Source organism: Artibeus jamaicensis, unplaced genomic scaffold (genome assembly GCF_021234435.1).
Source record: "Artibeus jamaicensis isolate MK-2021 breed Jamaican fruit bat unplaced genomic scaffold, CSHL_Jam_final contig_415, whole genome shotgun sequence".
NCBI classification, from domain to species: domain Eukaryota; kingdom Metazoa; phylum Chordata; class Mammalia; order Chiroptera; family Phyllostomidae; genus Artibeus; species Artibeus jamaicensis.
The window spans coordinates 39,181,824-39,197,770 of NW_026521823.1; the positions used below are offsets into that span (position 1 = coordinate 39,181,824).

General features: G+C 51.2%; 1 protein-coding gene across 3 annotated transcripts in view; it reads right to left on the reverse strand.

Annotated features, from left to right (window-relative positions):
- STARD13 (StAR related lipid transfer domain containing 13) overlaps nucleotides 1–15,947 on the reverse strand; it is a 347,642-nt gene that overhangs the window by 117,183 nt on the left and 214,512 nt on the right. The window lies entirely within an intron of this gene.

Consider the following 15,947-nt stretch of genomic DNA (forward strand, 5'->3'; position numbering starts at 1 on the left):
CTGCGGGTTACGTCCCACGCAGGGGACGGGTCTGCCTGGGGTCCCCCATGTCCCCGGTGCTATCAAAAAGTCCTTCTCAATTCATAGAAAAGGCGAACATCGAACGGGAGCTTGGAAGAGGACACCCTCCCCGAGGAAGCTGGGAGCCCTCAGGAGCCTTCGGGTCGGCAGGTCAGGAGCAGGCTGTCCTCGAGGACAGCGTGGCACTGACCCAGAGGTCGGGCGGTGACCTCGAGTTTGCCCGAGGGGAGGGGTCATGGGACTGAGTGTGACCGCACAGCAGACAGTGACTGCCCCACGATCTTGTGCCCACCTCGACCTGTAGAAAGAGCCATGTTGGGGAGGAAAGACGCAAGTGGGCTCGACCAGGGGAAGCGGAGAACAGTCCCTTTGTAGGCCAGAGCGTGCAGAGAAAATGGCGACGAGCGCAGTGTCCTAAGGAACCCTGTGGATGAGTCACCTCGCCCGCGCGTGACCCCCACCGCTGGTGCTCCGGCCAGCCCCTCCCCCGAGCGCCGGCCCACAGACTCCGCGCCCTGAGGCTCTCCCATCCGCTCATCCAGTTGGGAGTCCACCCACAGCTGCTCAATGCACTCGGAGTAGGAAGTGCAGTTCGAGCAGAGAAGAACACCTTTAAATTAACAGCCTTAATTTATATATTCATGATATACATTAAGTATCATTTACATTCATATCAGCATTACTATTTTATAGTAATACTCTCTGAGTATTATTTATTCAACACCTAGTGAGACGCCTGCCCGAGGCAAATACGTGTGACTTCTTACTTCACAAAATATTTAGGCATCTTTAAACTACTTCTGGAAGAATTCACATTTGAAATTCTCCTTCACGACGGAATGAGGACGGGCTGATTAAGAATTCAGAATAAGCGGGAAGCACCTGCGTCCTGTAGGGGCCTCTGTTCGTGACGTTTCTCCACAACTTAACACTGTGCTTTCTAATCCCCGCTGTCGCTTGGCCCAGAATGACTAGTGTTTTCGTTTATTCATATTTCTCAAACCAGGGACTGCATTATACAGGTCTGGTGGCATATTACACTACTAGAAAAGCCTTTTTAAATGATATGAAATCATTCAAGTTAATCGGTAATGTCTAAGGCTCTAAAATTCAAATCCTTACCATACATAACAAATTCGTTTAATATTAGCATTTGATTTTATTTCTTACAAACAGAATTTTCAGGAGATCACCGCCTAAAGCAAAAGGCAAACACGTATGGTTGCATTGGGCACTTTGATCGCAGTCCAGTGAAACCCGGGTTCTAAGACGACCCAGCCTGGGCCAGGTGAGAAGTACCAATAACGCAAAGCACAGCACAGGTGTTTCCAAACAGAATAGAAATCTGTATTAGAAGGTCAAATCAATGAATCCTTATCATAGCAAGTCAGAGAGAAGCAGAAACATGTGCCATATTTTGCCGTGTATAATGGGCACTTTTTTGCCCAAATTTTTTGAGGGAAAAATAAAGATGTGCATTATACATGGGTAGCACTAATTCTGTGTCTAAATAAACATCCATAAATATTTTTGATTCTTTTTTATGCAGATGCGTTTGTTACATAAAATTTCTTGTAGCATAATATGTTAAAAAATAAATGCTAAAATTCCTTTATAACACAAAACACGTATCTAAACATAAACAAATAAAAAGCTACATTAAACAAATTAAAATGAAAGATCTTTTTCCCGAAAGTCTGGGCCAAAAATATGGACAGGCATAATACACATCAAAACACAATAAGTTGGTAATAGAAGCACTAAAATGTAAGTATTTTTGCCATTCTGAAAAGTTACGGAGCTAAATCCTGTATTTACCATTTCTTTATCATCATAGTTAAAATCCCAACCCCTCATAACACTTTTGGGGTGCCCCTGTAACCCTGCAACAACAAGGGGAGGCCTTGAGCGGGGAGACCACGGAGCCACAGTTATCCCTGGGCTCAAACACTGGCCTGGCTGGTTACCGGGGTCTAACTTGAATGAGTTACTTTAACCTTCTCTGGACTGCGGTTTCTTAACCTGGGAAACAGAACATCAATGGTACCAACCACTGCGAGGGTGACGCGAGACAATTCTTTATCACATCCAGGTCGTCCTCGACAAATCACACGCGCGCGGTGGCCGCTGCCACCTCTCTCCACTCAGTCTGGGCGCCTCAACGCCGGTTTCTTTTATGCGTCTTTCTAAGCCACTGTCTGCATCCCCTTTCTGCTCAAAGGCTCTCAGTAGCTCCCCATTACCTCGCCAATGAACGTCCAACTCACCGCAGTGTGGCCTCCACGCCTTTGGCCGAGCCGCCGGCACTTTCTCCAACCGGCATTTCACCCACTTTGAACTGCGTGCTTCATTATTCAAACCTGACGTCTCGATTCTGTGGCTGTGCTTAAAATAACTCCCTCTGACTTCTGCACGGCAGAAACACGGAGCCTCTTCACAGCTCAGGCCCTGTGGTCCTTCTTCTTTAACTCCCTGGCCTGCTGGCGAGGCAGCCTCTTCTGCACGCCTCTCCTGTGCACCGGCGTTTTCCCAGCCCACCAGTCACCGAGCCACGGGTTTCCTTGATGGGCAGATATTAGGGACAGCTCACATGTCGTATCTCCCTTGATTGCAGTCTCTTCCAGGGCGTGATCACACTTGACGTTCTGCATCACACACGACACCAGCAAAGATGCGGCACACCGTGGATCTGAACAAACACTTGTTGGAATAGTGGCCGGGTTCGGTTCTCCACGGGTACAACTGAGGTGGAAGAAGGGATGCTCGTTTCTGAAATGCAGCTCCCTGAAATGTTTGTGCTACTGAGGTTGATTTCAGGAGAGACCCCACACCACCTTCATCCCCCAGGGAAGCCGCAGCACCCGAGCAGCGGTGTTAGCTGGGAGGGAAGCCGTGGAGGGTGGCGGCCCTGACTGCACCAGGACAGAGCGGAGCAGCAGCGCACGTGTCACCGAGGGAGAAAGGGCATGTTCTCGGGCGACTGGAGCACCGTTACTCAGGTGCTGAAGACACACGGCAAACCGATGGGGTGGAAGCTGGTGACATCTTAGCCTCGGGACTCCCCAGACAGCTCAGTGAGAGTCACGGGCCAGTGGTAGCGGGATGGATGCTTTCCACTGAAGGGACGGCAGCCTAAGCGACAGAACCACAAAACAACAACAACAAAGCAGCTGCTAAAGGCCCCCCAGCCCGGACCCCACGCAGGAGCCCCCCCCATCCCCGCACCTCAGACGCTCCATGGCACCTAGTGCAGCCCAGCAAACCGCGCTGTGGGCTGTGTTTTCACCCGTTGTTGCAGCCCAAGGGCCGAGCAGCGCTGGTCCAGAGCGGGCACTCGGGGCAGTGATCTGGGGTGTGAACGACCATGTTCTGCCAAGCAAAACAGGGCGCAGTGACTGACTGCACTTCACCCTCTGGGAGCCAGCTGAGTGGGCGCCGGCAGAGTCCAGATGCAATGTTTTGAGTTTAGCAAAACTTCTCCAAAAGAGAAGACTTCAAAGGCTGTTTTTGAAAAGAAGCCAAGGGGACTCTTGGCTTTGGAGCTGTCTTGTCCGGCTCCTCGGGTGCCTCCTGTTTGGTGCTTTGGATCAGGCTGCGGGCACGGGGTGAAGGTGGGCTCACAGGCTTCCTCCGAGCAGGTCTCACCCCGTCTAACGGGAGCAGGGAGCAGACTCTCATCCTAGTCCCCCACAAAGGCAAGTGTTTCCATGATGCTTCACTGGGGGGAGTCAGAGTTGAAAGATTAGGAGTTAGATTTGTTCCCTTCGAACACACGCCGGAGTTGAAACCGATACTCTGGACTTGATGGGGAGATCTCGTGAGTTTAAGGACAAGACGTATTTTCTAGCGCACCCAGAGCGGGACGGCTGTCTGCTTTCAGAGGTAAGTTCCACAGGATTGGGAAAGCCCTTGTTTAAAGTGCCACCATGTCCCCGTGGCCCTTGCCAGACCTTTCCCCTCCAATGAACCTCCTGACTTTCTGATTCCAGACGGACCGTGACTGCGGCCGCTCCTTTGCCTCCACTTTAAGAAATCGGCCGAACTCAGGTACTTTTCGTCTTCCCCACAGGTACCCCGCCCACAGCGGGAGGGGTCGGGTGGCCGACCTGCGGTGCCCTTTCTGCTAGAAGGACGGACACGGAGTCCTGAGGAAGCGCTGCCTCCTGGGCCCAGCACTTTGCACGCATGACCACCCTTCACTCCACGGCACTATTATTTTTATTTCCATTTTAGATGAGCTATCAGGCTTACAGAGGTCATAGAACTTGGTCAAGTTCACACAGTGCATCAGGGCTGGAACTAGGACTTGAACCCAGGCCCAGAGAACATGTTGCTAAGCAATGCATGCCGCATCGACAGGCGCCAAGCTCCAGAAAAGGCACAGGCTCCCGGGGACAAAGCAAAAAGGACCGAAAGAGTCTTTCACGGTCAATCAGAAACCTAAAATGAAGGCTTTGGAACTCCCATGTCAAATTACTAACATCGATCACAAAATGTAGTTATGTGGTTAGACGGCTATAGCTGTGTGGAGCCAGCCGCGGAGAAGAAGTATTTTTGCTAAGTCAGAGGCTGCAGAGAAACCCAGAGCGTCACACATCTGTGTGGGGACCAGAGTCGGTCTCACCCCCGTGGGCAAGAAGGAGGTCAATCGAGTCTTAAGGCTCTATTTGTGCCGGAGTCAGAGGTTTCGGCAACCCGTTCCAGGTGCCGGAATCATCCCCCTCCGCTGGCTCCTTTCCTCCTCATTCACGGTCCCCCCGGCCTTCCAAATAATCACCAAATACATAGAGCGCTTAGCGATGTTCAACGATTTCCCACAAGTCTCTGCTTAGTAGTAACTCTCCTTTTCCCGGAATCCACTGCCATCGATGGGCACACTCATAAATTAAAAGCAAAAATGAAACTGGTACCAAAAGTATCAAACAAAGTTCAAACACTGTAAAGGGGTCTGTTCACCCGGTGTGTGGTCCTTTCGCCTTGCTTCCCTGAGACGTCCCAGACCAGACGGTGCCGGGCGAGGAAGCGGAGTGGCACTGGGCACATCCACGTTCATCAGGTAGACCAGGCAAGGCGACACGGGGTCCCTTCGGTGCCCTCCGACCCAGACAATCTGTCATGAGCACAGTAAGTCTTGAAGGCCTCCCGCTAGACGGCCACACCAGGCTGCCCTGCCTGAAGGAGGAACAGCCCACACTGTCCTCACCGTAGACCGGAAGCCCAAGAGCTAAGATCCACCGCACTTGGACTCATCGAAGTCCTTGAGTCTGTAACACAGTATCTTTTGCTTTACCAGGTTTAATGCTGCCCATGATTTTGGGAAGTTATTCATTAAGGGTGAAACAATACGTATTAACTGTGTCAAAATACAAAGTAAAATTCTTGACCCCTCAGAATGGAAGAAAACCAAGAGGCAACACAGGCATTTAAAGGACTCTAACTAAATAGAGATTCACTCATAGCACATCAAATACATAAACAGAAAATATAAAATGAAGCTCAGAGTGAGTAGATCTTGCCCATTGGGAAACCAACTAAGAATAAGAATGGCACGTTATTGCCAGACCCCTGAGGAGTCTCATCAATGATCACTCAAGGAAGACGGGCAAACTGTGGCAACGTTTTGTGTCCCGCCAGGGACAGAAGTACTGGGCACTGCTCTGCACGGCTCCTGCGGGGGGCCAGCCAGGTGTCCCGCACAGGTCCCCCGCACAGGTCCCCAAGCATTGCCTAGCCGCGCCAGAGTGGAGCACCAGGCCCTCCATGTCAGCTGACTTCACATTGCCTTTTTACTTTACAATGTCACTGAAGAGCAAAAGCTGATGTTCCCACCTGATGGGCAAAGGTGACCCAGAACCCAGGGGCCCCACCTCCCAGCTCCCTGGACCTGCAGAGAGGCAGGTCTCCCTTCCCGCCGGGAACATCTCTGTTCTACTGGAGCTTCTCCTCGTCTGCTTGTTTCCAAGATTCCTTTTCCCTGCGGGAGTTCTGCAGCTGCAGGTAACTCATGCGTCTGGTATTTCATCCTCGGCGGAGGCCACTCGTTGTGGGGGAAATAGTGCTCCCCACGTGTTGGCTTGTCTCTCTGGAAACCCGACTACTTCTGAAAACCTCAAATCTCAGGCACCCGGCTCCCCAAAATTAACCTTTTCCCCTTAAACATTCCCTTTGCCAAGCACTCACACAGACACACTCAGTTCACCAGGCTCTCTCTGGAAATAGGAGTCACGCAGCAAGGGAGGAGGTCTGTTTATTATTTTTGATTCTGTTTTGCTTTTGGCAAAGTCTCGCACACAGCCGAAGTTGGCAGAACATCGTTATTTTCTTCTGACTGGCTACTGTTCTCCAGCTACAAGCGCAGAGTACAGCGGGGACTGTTCTGGGCTGCAGGCCCCTACCGTGGCTGAGGTCAACATTGCAAAATCTGAGGGAGGGGCAAGGGGAGGGGGAGGGACCCAGGACCTGTGTGCAGAAATGGAGCCTCTGGCCGAAGACACACTCTCCCTCTGCTATGGAGCAGGGAGCCCGAGAGCTGGAGTCCAGAGAACAGCACAGGTGTGACCCAATTCCCACCTCACTCTTGTCCCGTCCTGTGAGCCCCGGAGCCCCAGGGGCCTCAAGAGCCCCTGGGAAACTTGGTGGAGGACAAGCATCACCCCCAGCGCGTTTGGGAAGCAGGGCAGTGTGAGAGGCTGGGAGACGAGGTTGGGGCGAGGGGTCTGTCGTGCGTGTTTCGCTGGATTCCTCGCCAAAGGCCACAGCGCTGCCACCTGGATGGGAACTGTGGACAGAGAGTCCCTGGTGAAGAGCGGGGTCCCTCCAGAGGGAGGTGGGAGGGTCGTCGGTGTACACGGCCGCCTCACGGAGGTTCTGCTGGTGTCAGAGACACAGTGGAGCCCCCCAGCACTGGAGGAGCTGGGGAGGGAGGAGAAGCATCAGGCCCCAAACGGGGAAAGAAAGCAGCCTGCCTGGGTTTCGGGCGCACATGCCCGCCTGTGACTCTCAGTGTGGTGAGGCTGCACGGGTGCCTGGTGCCGCCCCCAGGACCACACGGCCTCCCTTGGGGAGCCCAGCCCTGCCCCCTGCTGCTGTGAGCCATCGTTTACTCCTCTGCCGGAGGGACGGCCTCTGCGTTCAGCCGTCCTGACTGTGTCTGCTTTCCAGATGAGCGAGCTTAACTCTCAGGACTCTGCCAAAGTGAAAAGAGCAGAACAATCTATACGAAGTACTGAAACCGGTCCCTGATACACCACAGGGAGCCCTCAGTCGGTGCAGCGAGAAGGAGACTGTCACCGTCTTTAATTTTTTAACAGCGTTTCCAGAGCTAAAATGGGTGGCACATTGACAAGGAGCCAAATCGCCCATCCCCAACTTGAAACATTTTGCCTAAATGCCTGCAAAGGTTAATAAGTCACGCTGACAGCTTGCCTCTCCACGGCAAAGCCTAGCTTCCACTTCTCCTTCCCCTCGGGGGGGTGGGGACCCCGTGGACGTGCCATCCGGGGCGCAGGAGGCTCGTCTCCCCGCACCTCTGGGCCCAGCTGCTGGAAGTCCGCGGCCGGAAGAAAGCATGACCGAGCGCTAATGAGCTGCGGGCCAGGTCTCAGCACAAGTCATCCCTTCACTATGGAACAAAGCAACAAACTCAGGGAGCAGAGGCCCGGCAGCCAGGCGGCACGGCCGGAGCAACCAAAGGTGGGAGGAGACAAGAATGACAGGAGAAACCCCAGGCGGTGTGGACAGAAGTACAATGGTCTTGTCGGAAACGACATTGTAAAACGAGGGGAGGAAGTAATTTTCCTCTCAATGGAGGGGAGAAAAGGCAAAACTGGACTCTGAAACCATCTCTATTCTGCTGCTAAGTTAATGTTTTACAACGGCGTTGCTTGCTGCTTAGAAATAAGTTTCCTTATTCTATGCAGTGAGTCCCTACCTACTGATGCAGCCCACACAGGTGCGGGCTTTTCCGTGCGGCGACTCTGAGTCGGGATGTTCACCAAGGAAAGACTCGGGAAGATGAGATTAGAATGTCTCAAAGCAGGAAAGTTGGCACAGGGTTAGCCAGGTCTCCCAGAGACAGACAGGAGGAGACGAAGCTTCCGGAGGTGGTGGGCGGCCTCGCCCAGGCCTTCAAGACGACGTGCGTGGCATTGCTCCCCAGGCTGTCCTGCACCCCTGCACCAGCGGAGGGGTCAGTATGCAAAGAGCTTTTCGGGGTCTCAGGGCTGCCACACGCAGACACCAAACAGTCCAAGGCCTTTACGCAGTTCAGCGTGCGCCTTGCGGTTATGATGGATGGAGGCTGTACTGACTGGTGATTCTATTCTTTGTGTGGAACCTCCGGAATGAAGGGCGGCCTGAGGTTACGCATGTTCCACAGATCACGAAGTGACAGAAGCCATGTGCCCTTAACCTATCCCAGTCTGAGAGCAAATGGCAGCACATGCTCACGATCACATTCACATGATCACCCTCCTCGCTGCGGCCTGGGACAATTACGAAGAATGCTCCTCAGTGAAAAGGAATAAATAAAATCCTTAGAGGAAAGGGGGCAGTAAGACTTGCTTGAACGATTCATTTGAATTTGAGAAATGGAGAGCTTAGTTTTCATGCTGCCCTGACTTTAGGAAGTTACATTTTACAGCATTTCGGAGACCAGTGAGATACCGGTGAGTTTCTGCAAAAGCAACAAAAGCCTCCGAGTCCACCTATCAGTGTAGAAAATAACAACTCGGGAGGGAAATTCAGCAATTAGAGAGATAAGCAACAGATACCTGGACATAACCACATCACACCCAGTGCGGGACCCAATCGCAGGCGATGGACTCAGGCCCCAAAGTTCTGTCTTCCCCAAGATGACCTGCAAGAGCGATTTCCCTTCTTTCTTGCCAAGTATTTTCCCCTCCTTCTTCTAGGAAGCCAGTGAAACGAGTATCTGGGCAGCCTGGTCTGCCTTAGACCTTCCTCCTCAAGCAGGGCAGGTGAGAGCAAACACCAGTGGAGCGGGGCCTGTTCAGGGACCGGGTTGGGCGGCCCTTCTCTGGAAGGAGTTCCAGGTCGACGGACAGGAAGGTGCTTTCACTAGTGCAACCCTGTTACACACGACCCGCAGTGTCACGGAAGCCAGAACGGTGAGGCCTTAGTGGCGCATCTCATTCTCTGGTTTGAGAAGCGCACTTCCTGAGCACGTCTTGTGTCCTTCCCCTCCTCTGGGGAGACTTACATTTCTTCATCCAGAGTCTGCTCTTCTTTGAGGGGGAGGGAGGTGGCTAGAACACAGTGATCATTGGAATGGTGAGCCTGTCTTGTCTCTTAGAGCACTTTAAAGAATCATGAATGATGTTGGGGACAGGCACATTCAGAGGGACATATGACTCCACGACTATCATTTGGTGTCATTCGGTGACCACAGCTGTATGTGCGATGCTACTGTTCACTTACAGAAAGGGAGCACTAACCCCAGGTTCCGGCCACCCGTACGTGGGACTCTCGAGATCCGCCAGGAAGAGAAAGGAGAGTCGGGGGCAGAAGGCCAGTGCCTGCTTGAGCGCAGCACATGACGTATCGGCGACTTGGTGACGCTGAGCTCCTTGGCAGCCTCCACCGTCTCTCCTCGACACCTGTCCCCCGTGCGCTTTGTCGGAGTGGCAGAGGCCAGGCAGGGCAGACCGCTGGCCCTGGGGTCCGCTCTGCCCCGTGGGGGGTCAGGGCTCCTGTGTTTTCCAAGGGAAACCATTTGGCAGTGCAACCAGACGGCTTGGATTTGCTTCTGCCTATTTCCTTTCTCTGGCAGCATTCACGTGTTCTGTGTTTCTAAGTTACTTTCTAAGCACTCCATTTAAATTCTGGTAGCTCCTCAGTTTCTCTGAGAGAGAGAGAGGGAGAGAACCCGTGTCTTTTCAACTAACAAGGGTAAACTGTCACGGTACCCCGGTATCTGCCCTGCCCTAGATGGGACCGTTCCCTGGCGACGGCTCTGGTCCGGTGTGACTTCATACCACGAGCATTTGCACCACACCCTGCAGCTAATTCTGCACACGTTCTCCAGTAGCTTCTTGATATTTTGTGGATTTCTCTCAAAATGCATCATTCTTAACGCACAGGCGAATGCACTGCTCTCTGCCAGCAGGAGGAAAACACCTCAACACCGTATTTACGGTCTCCCTGGAAACTTGGTAGTTGCTTATTCAACTAAACAAAACAGATTTTATTAATTAAAATGACTGTTATCTATCAGTTCCCTTTATTATGCTACACGAGACTTTACGTACTGAGGGAATCTGTGGACCGTGAAGTCAGAAATGGACTATGTCACCGATAAATGTCTGAGGCTCAGGGAGTACACAGCCCTAGTCACCGAGAGCCAGTGGGGACCGGAGACACAGGCGGACTCTCCTGAGGGGCAGTGTCTCCACTTCCCAGAGGTCCTGGGCTGTCCTGAATTAGCCTCCAGAACGTCGGACCCCTTCGGAACACAGCTAGGACCTCGGGCTTTAGCCTGGGTTGCTCAGAGCCAGAGCTAAAAAGCTGTAATTTCTGTCTTCTGGCCAGCAGGGCCTCACTCACAGAGTTTTTGAAGCCTGGCTGTAGTCCTGTTACAATGATTAACTCTGCCTGTACACCCGGTCTTCAGTTTCCTGCCTGGCAAATGTCCACCCACCCAATCAGGTTAGAATCTTACTTTGCTTGTAAATTTACATTAAAAAGTCTCTGTCCTGCCTTCACCAGTTGATTTTTGGGGGCTGAAGACAGAATACTCGCAATGGTAACTCTGCAAAACACCTCCATCTCTCCACTGTGCGATCTGGCCAGCAAACGCGTTCGGAGAGGGCTCTGCACTCGCCTGGGTCAGCCTTTCCGAGGCGTGTTCCTCCGGACACACTGCGTTTAGAAGGTGTCACTTCCCGCTATCTGGTGACAAGAATTTCATGATGAGACACACGAGTGGGAACACCATTAACACACTTGCTGCAGGATTTCTCTGAGCCCGCCCCGGTGTGACTGTCCAAGCCGCAGAAGAGGAGGCGGCATTTCCCCAAATTACTTCACTGCCGAGACATTTCCTCCTGAGCATCTGACAGCCCCCTGCTCTGTGCAGGAGGCTCGGAGAACCGTGTGTGGAGGGGCAGTCTCCCTGCTTGCCTGGAGGGTGCCGGAGAATTGGGGGGTTGCATCCCCACTGCCTCCTTTTGACCCGCCCGCCCCTTCCCCAAATACATAAATGGAACTGCAATTTGTTGTCCCGCGTCCACAGCCACTGCGGGATGAGACGTAAGGCTTGCGGGTACATTCGCCACCACAGGAATGTTTCAGAGCACTGTCCACTCTGGGTGGTCGCTTCGCAAGATTTGCATGAGAAATTGTCCTCCTCTAGCCAGTTTTGGGGAGAAAATTCTCCCAAATGTCAAGTCCCAGGAAAAGCCGGGCTGATCATTCTTTCCTTTTTGCTTAAAGTAGGGAAGTTCAAGCTCGATTTGCAGCCTGCTTTTCCTAACTCTTCAGGGCCTTATGTTTTATATATTTATGTAATAAACAGTTTCATGTTATTAATTGGCCTACATTTTTCTTTTAGGCACATTTACTTTTTTCTCACCTGAATTGTATGTGTATTCTTTTACAAACTACCTCAAATCCTTTAGGGAATAAGGTAGAATGTAAGTTAATACATCATGTCTTTGCCACAACAACATTATAATCAGACTGCCCCTAAGAAGACAGAAATCTATGTTCACACGATCCTTATTTTGTTCACGTCTCTGGCGTGCAATTCATGGTTGCATTCTCTTGTCTTCTTCGTACACCTTCTTCCTTAGTCTTGCATCGTGTTCTAATGGCCAATAAAACGCGGAGACGAGGGGCGTCCCCATGAGGGACTGTCCCCCTTAAACCCTGGCCATTCACTTCCCTTCCTAGAAGAGGTCCACTTTGCTCTTCTTTCTCTCCAAGCTTGTTCGGGGCATTAGCCGATGTTATTCCTACCCCTTGTGGGGACTTTCCCCCCCAACCAGTGCTTTTCCATCTGCCCAAGACGACGGTGCAACGGAAATGAGGGAACTTTGTGGATGAGATTTGACCAATGTCCAGATTAAAGCTCTGACTAGAAGGAGGAGGAGAAAATGAGAAAAAGACAACTGTTTGCTTAAACCCACGTTCCAAAACCTGAACCTGGCCACTGCCCGCACCTGAGACATGTGTGTATAAAACCAGAGCTAATAAAACCAGGGACAGGCAACCAGGGAAGTCACAGCTGAAGTAAAACTCAACCTTTACATGTGTATGAGCCTACGGCTCCTCGCTGATCCCATTCTAGTGCTTATTTCTTGGCTGTTCACATGTGTACCGCGTGGTAATTTTTTAAAATGTCACCCACAGTCTTTTGTCACTTAGTTCGCAGAACAGATTTTCCTCTGATGTTGCTCAAACAGCATCAGTACCCAGCACTGAATGGGAAGAGGCTCTGACCCAGGGCCTGTGAGTTTCTGACAGCTGCCACTTTGGTGTCAAAGAACGCGAGCAATCCACGGTGAACGCGCCCTCACCCTGCCTGCCATTGGTGTGTCTGCCGGCGTGGCCAGCCTCCCTTCCGGGAAGCAGAGGGCGAGGGAGCCCTAGAGATGCAGAAAGGTCGACTTCCAAAGAACAAGTGATTGTTTCATTTCAGGTGTCACTGTCCAGCTGGTGGGCGTCTCGTCCACCAGGGACGAGCCAGGCCTCCACGTAGGCTGGGCACATTCCAAAGATGCCATTGGCCGCGACAGGGCAGAGAGAGAGGACGTGTCCGGAAGGCCCACTCCGTTCCCTGGGAGTGTCGAAAGGGCAGTTTATTCTGCTCTAGTTAAGTTCAACTAAAAATAATCTCAGATAGAAAGTCCATGGAAATGCCAGCCTCACTTTCACCAACACCCTTCAAAGCGACATCGTTGACATTCGGCACTGCTGTCAGGAAGAGAGGTCTTTCTGTGAGAATGGGGTGGGCATGCAGGACAGTCTCTGATCAGGATGGACGGTCCTCGGGGTCCGCTCCCCCCGAGCTCCATCTGACCATCCCAGGCTCCTGAGAAGCACAGATTTCTACAAGTTTCTGAGTCCTTGTGGACCACACCGACCTAGTGCACAAGACTGGACATCCTAACGCTGCTATTAACTGAGGATGAGAGCATTAAACAGGTATCAGGAGGACACCCAGACACACGCTGAGTGACACAATAAACACACCATAAATAGGAACTGTCTTTCTCTGACAGGAATACCTGAATGTTAGGTGTTAACATGAGGGATGGGGGTCACGGGATCCCGGAACTTTACAGGTGACATTGCACTTATTTAGGCCAGACCCTTCATTTCAGGGAAAAGGGAGAGAACGCCCAGAGAAGCTGGGACCTGCCCCCGATCGATCCCCCAGCAGACTGGCAGAGGTAGAACTCAAAGCTGATGGCCGCCCCGCCTCGTCCTCTACTGGGCGTGGAGAAAGGCTGCGCCACCGTGACGCGCCACATTGCAAACCTGCTCTGTGTCCTTTCTGGCTCCTATTTCCTGAAGTTGACGTTTCTCTGCCTTGTACACACTTGTTTGAGGAGTGACTGACTCAGCTCCAGAGGACTGGAGGCCCGGAATAAACTTGAGCAAGCACAATCCGGCCATTTCACTTTCTCATGAAGAAACCAAGGCCCAGGGGAGTGGCGAGACTCTCCAGGGTGAAAGAGTGAGGGGCGTCTAAGCGGAGCCTGCACCCCTGGCTCCCCTCTGGCTGCTTCAGCAGACTTGCCTGCAATCTGGTCCACATCTTGCTGTTTTATGCATTTAAATCATTTTTTTGGAAGATTAGTCGCATGAGGGATTCTTTCCCAAAGCAAGTCATCACACTCAAAGACCCGCTTAGACTTGGATGCATCAACTAGCAGGTGGATGTGGCTCTAAACTACCTGTGCTCAGGTGCCCAATCGGTCACAGCCGACAACGACAGAAGATCCCTACTCTCCCTTCCCGTGGCCTTTGACACGCTCATCCGCCGGCCTCAGCGCCCTCCCTCTCGTTCATTCCCAAGCGCCTGCCAGGGAGGGAAAGAAGGGCCATTATTATTTCCATCTTCTCCCCCTACAACAATTTCCCCATTGATTCAGCAAGCGGTGGGCTGGGGCTTCTGGGCAGAGTGACTTATGAGAAACGTTCCCTCTGCAAACAACACTCTATTTTAAACATCTCTGCTCTTCTGAACTGGACTCACAACTCCAGAAGTTAAAAACAGCCTGGAGAAATGATGCCTTGGGTTGTGGAGCACAACCTCAAGTGAGCAAGTGTAGATTCATCCTGGCTTTGGGCAACTAATTCTGATCCTATGCATCATCAAAGGTTCCTTTCTTTCTCCTCTGTGTTTTTCCTGCCTCGGAGAATATCTGCTGTTGAATCATGTCCTTGGCCCTCCAGGATGACCTCACTATAATGAGGTCAGTGGGGAGCAACTTACTCTTGTTTGCATTGTTCCCAACAGCCACGGGAGATAAGTAACAATGCCCCAAATTATATTAACATAATGCTGAATCTTCCTTGAAAGGTCTGTAGCAGCAGAGTCATGCAACAGTTTTACTGACGTGGCTGTCCTTTCAAGACACCACCAACCAACCAACCAACAACCCCCAGTGCTATTAACTTAATATGCACTTGATAAGCTTTAATTGAATGATCACGGTCGTTGGTAAAATAACTTGACAGAACGCCCGACTGGGTACTAACACTTCCAGGAAGGTAGAACACACAGCATTTTGCTTCCGCTACAGAAATAACACCTGCGTGGAAGTCTTACAGTGAGTGACCAGTTCTGACTCTGCCCTACATGCGTGGTGGTGTCCTGAGTACAAAAGCTGAGAAGTCTCCGGCCTGTCAGACAACCCCAAACAGCCACAGGCCGAGCCCTTTCCCACTGTACACACGAGAAGCAGTTTGGTCTGTTACAGGGCCGGGCTCTGGAGCTCCAGCCAAACACCGGCTCCGGCTCTGCAACCTCAGAGAAAGTGCTCAGGTTCTGTATGCCTCCAGTTTTCCCAGCTTTAAAATGGGTATCATAATAGTACACACCTACAAGGATCTTCTTGAGGATAAAATAAACTGAAAAAAATATATATATATCTCAGAGCAGTCCTTGACCTGTTATAAATGCTCAATCGACACTCCCTACGCACTGGACTGCTGGGCTCCTTGGATGTTTTCCCGGGATCGCCACTTGCACTTTTAATTCTTAGGCATTCATGGGCTTCAAACATTCTGCTGCCCGGTATAAAAAGGCAAGAATGCTCGAGTTTTCAAATTCGGCAAAAATGAAACATAGTGCACACATTCAGTGTCCATAACGTTAAGTCTTCAAAAAAAAATAACCTTCACTCCAAATAGAACATAAATAATTTTTAGTGACATTAATTGCTGTGAAGACAGCTGAAGAGATTTGCAAAGCAACTTCAAACTATTTCTATGCAGTGCTTCTGACATAATACACTTTATACGCCTGGTGAGGACTATCTACAGAACAGGGGTTATAGATCATCATTTCTCAAGCCCCTGTGCCCATGAGGACCATTGTCTCTGGTACAACACCGTCGTCAGAAATCTCTAAGACAAAAATGGAGCTGGTTTTTAGTCTCAGCCTAATGTATTTTTAAATCAAGCCACAGGGAAACAGTTACTTTTGTTTCTATTCAATCAAGACCTGCACACAGTTTATGGAATGACATAATATCCTTCCTGAATCAGAGGGGTATGTGGGACCAGCATCCTTCACACACAGCCAGTTCCTGAACCTTCACAAACAAATGCCCATTTCCAAGGGAACGATCTCATCCAATGCTGCTCCCCGGGATTCGTATTGTTCCTTTTGGAAACATTACAATAAGAATTCTCATGATTAACAAACCTCAACTGCCCCTCTAAAATCCAATATA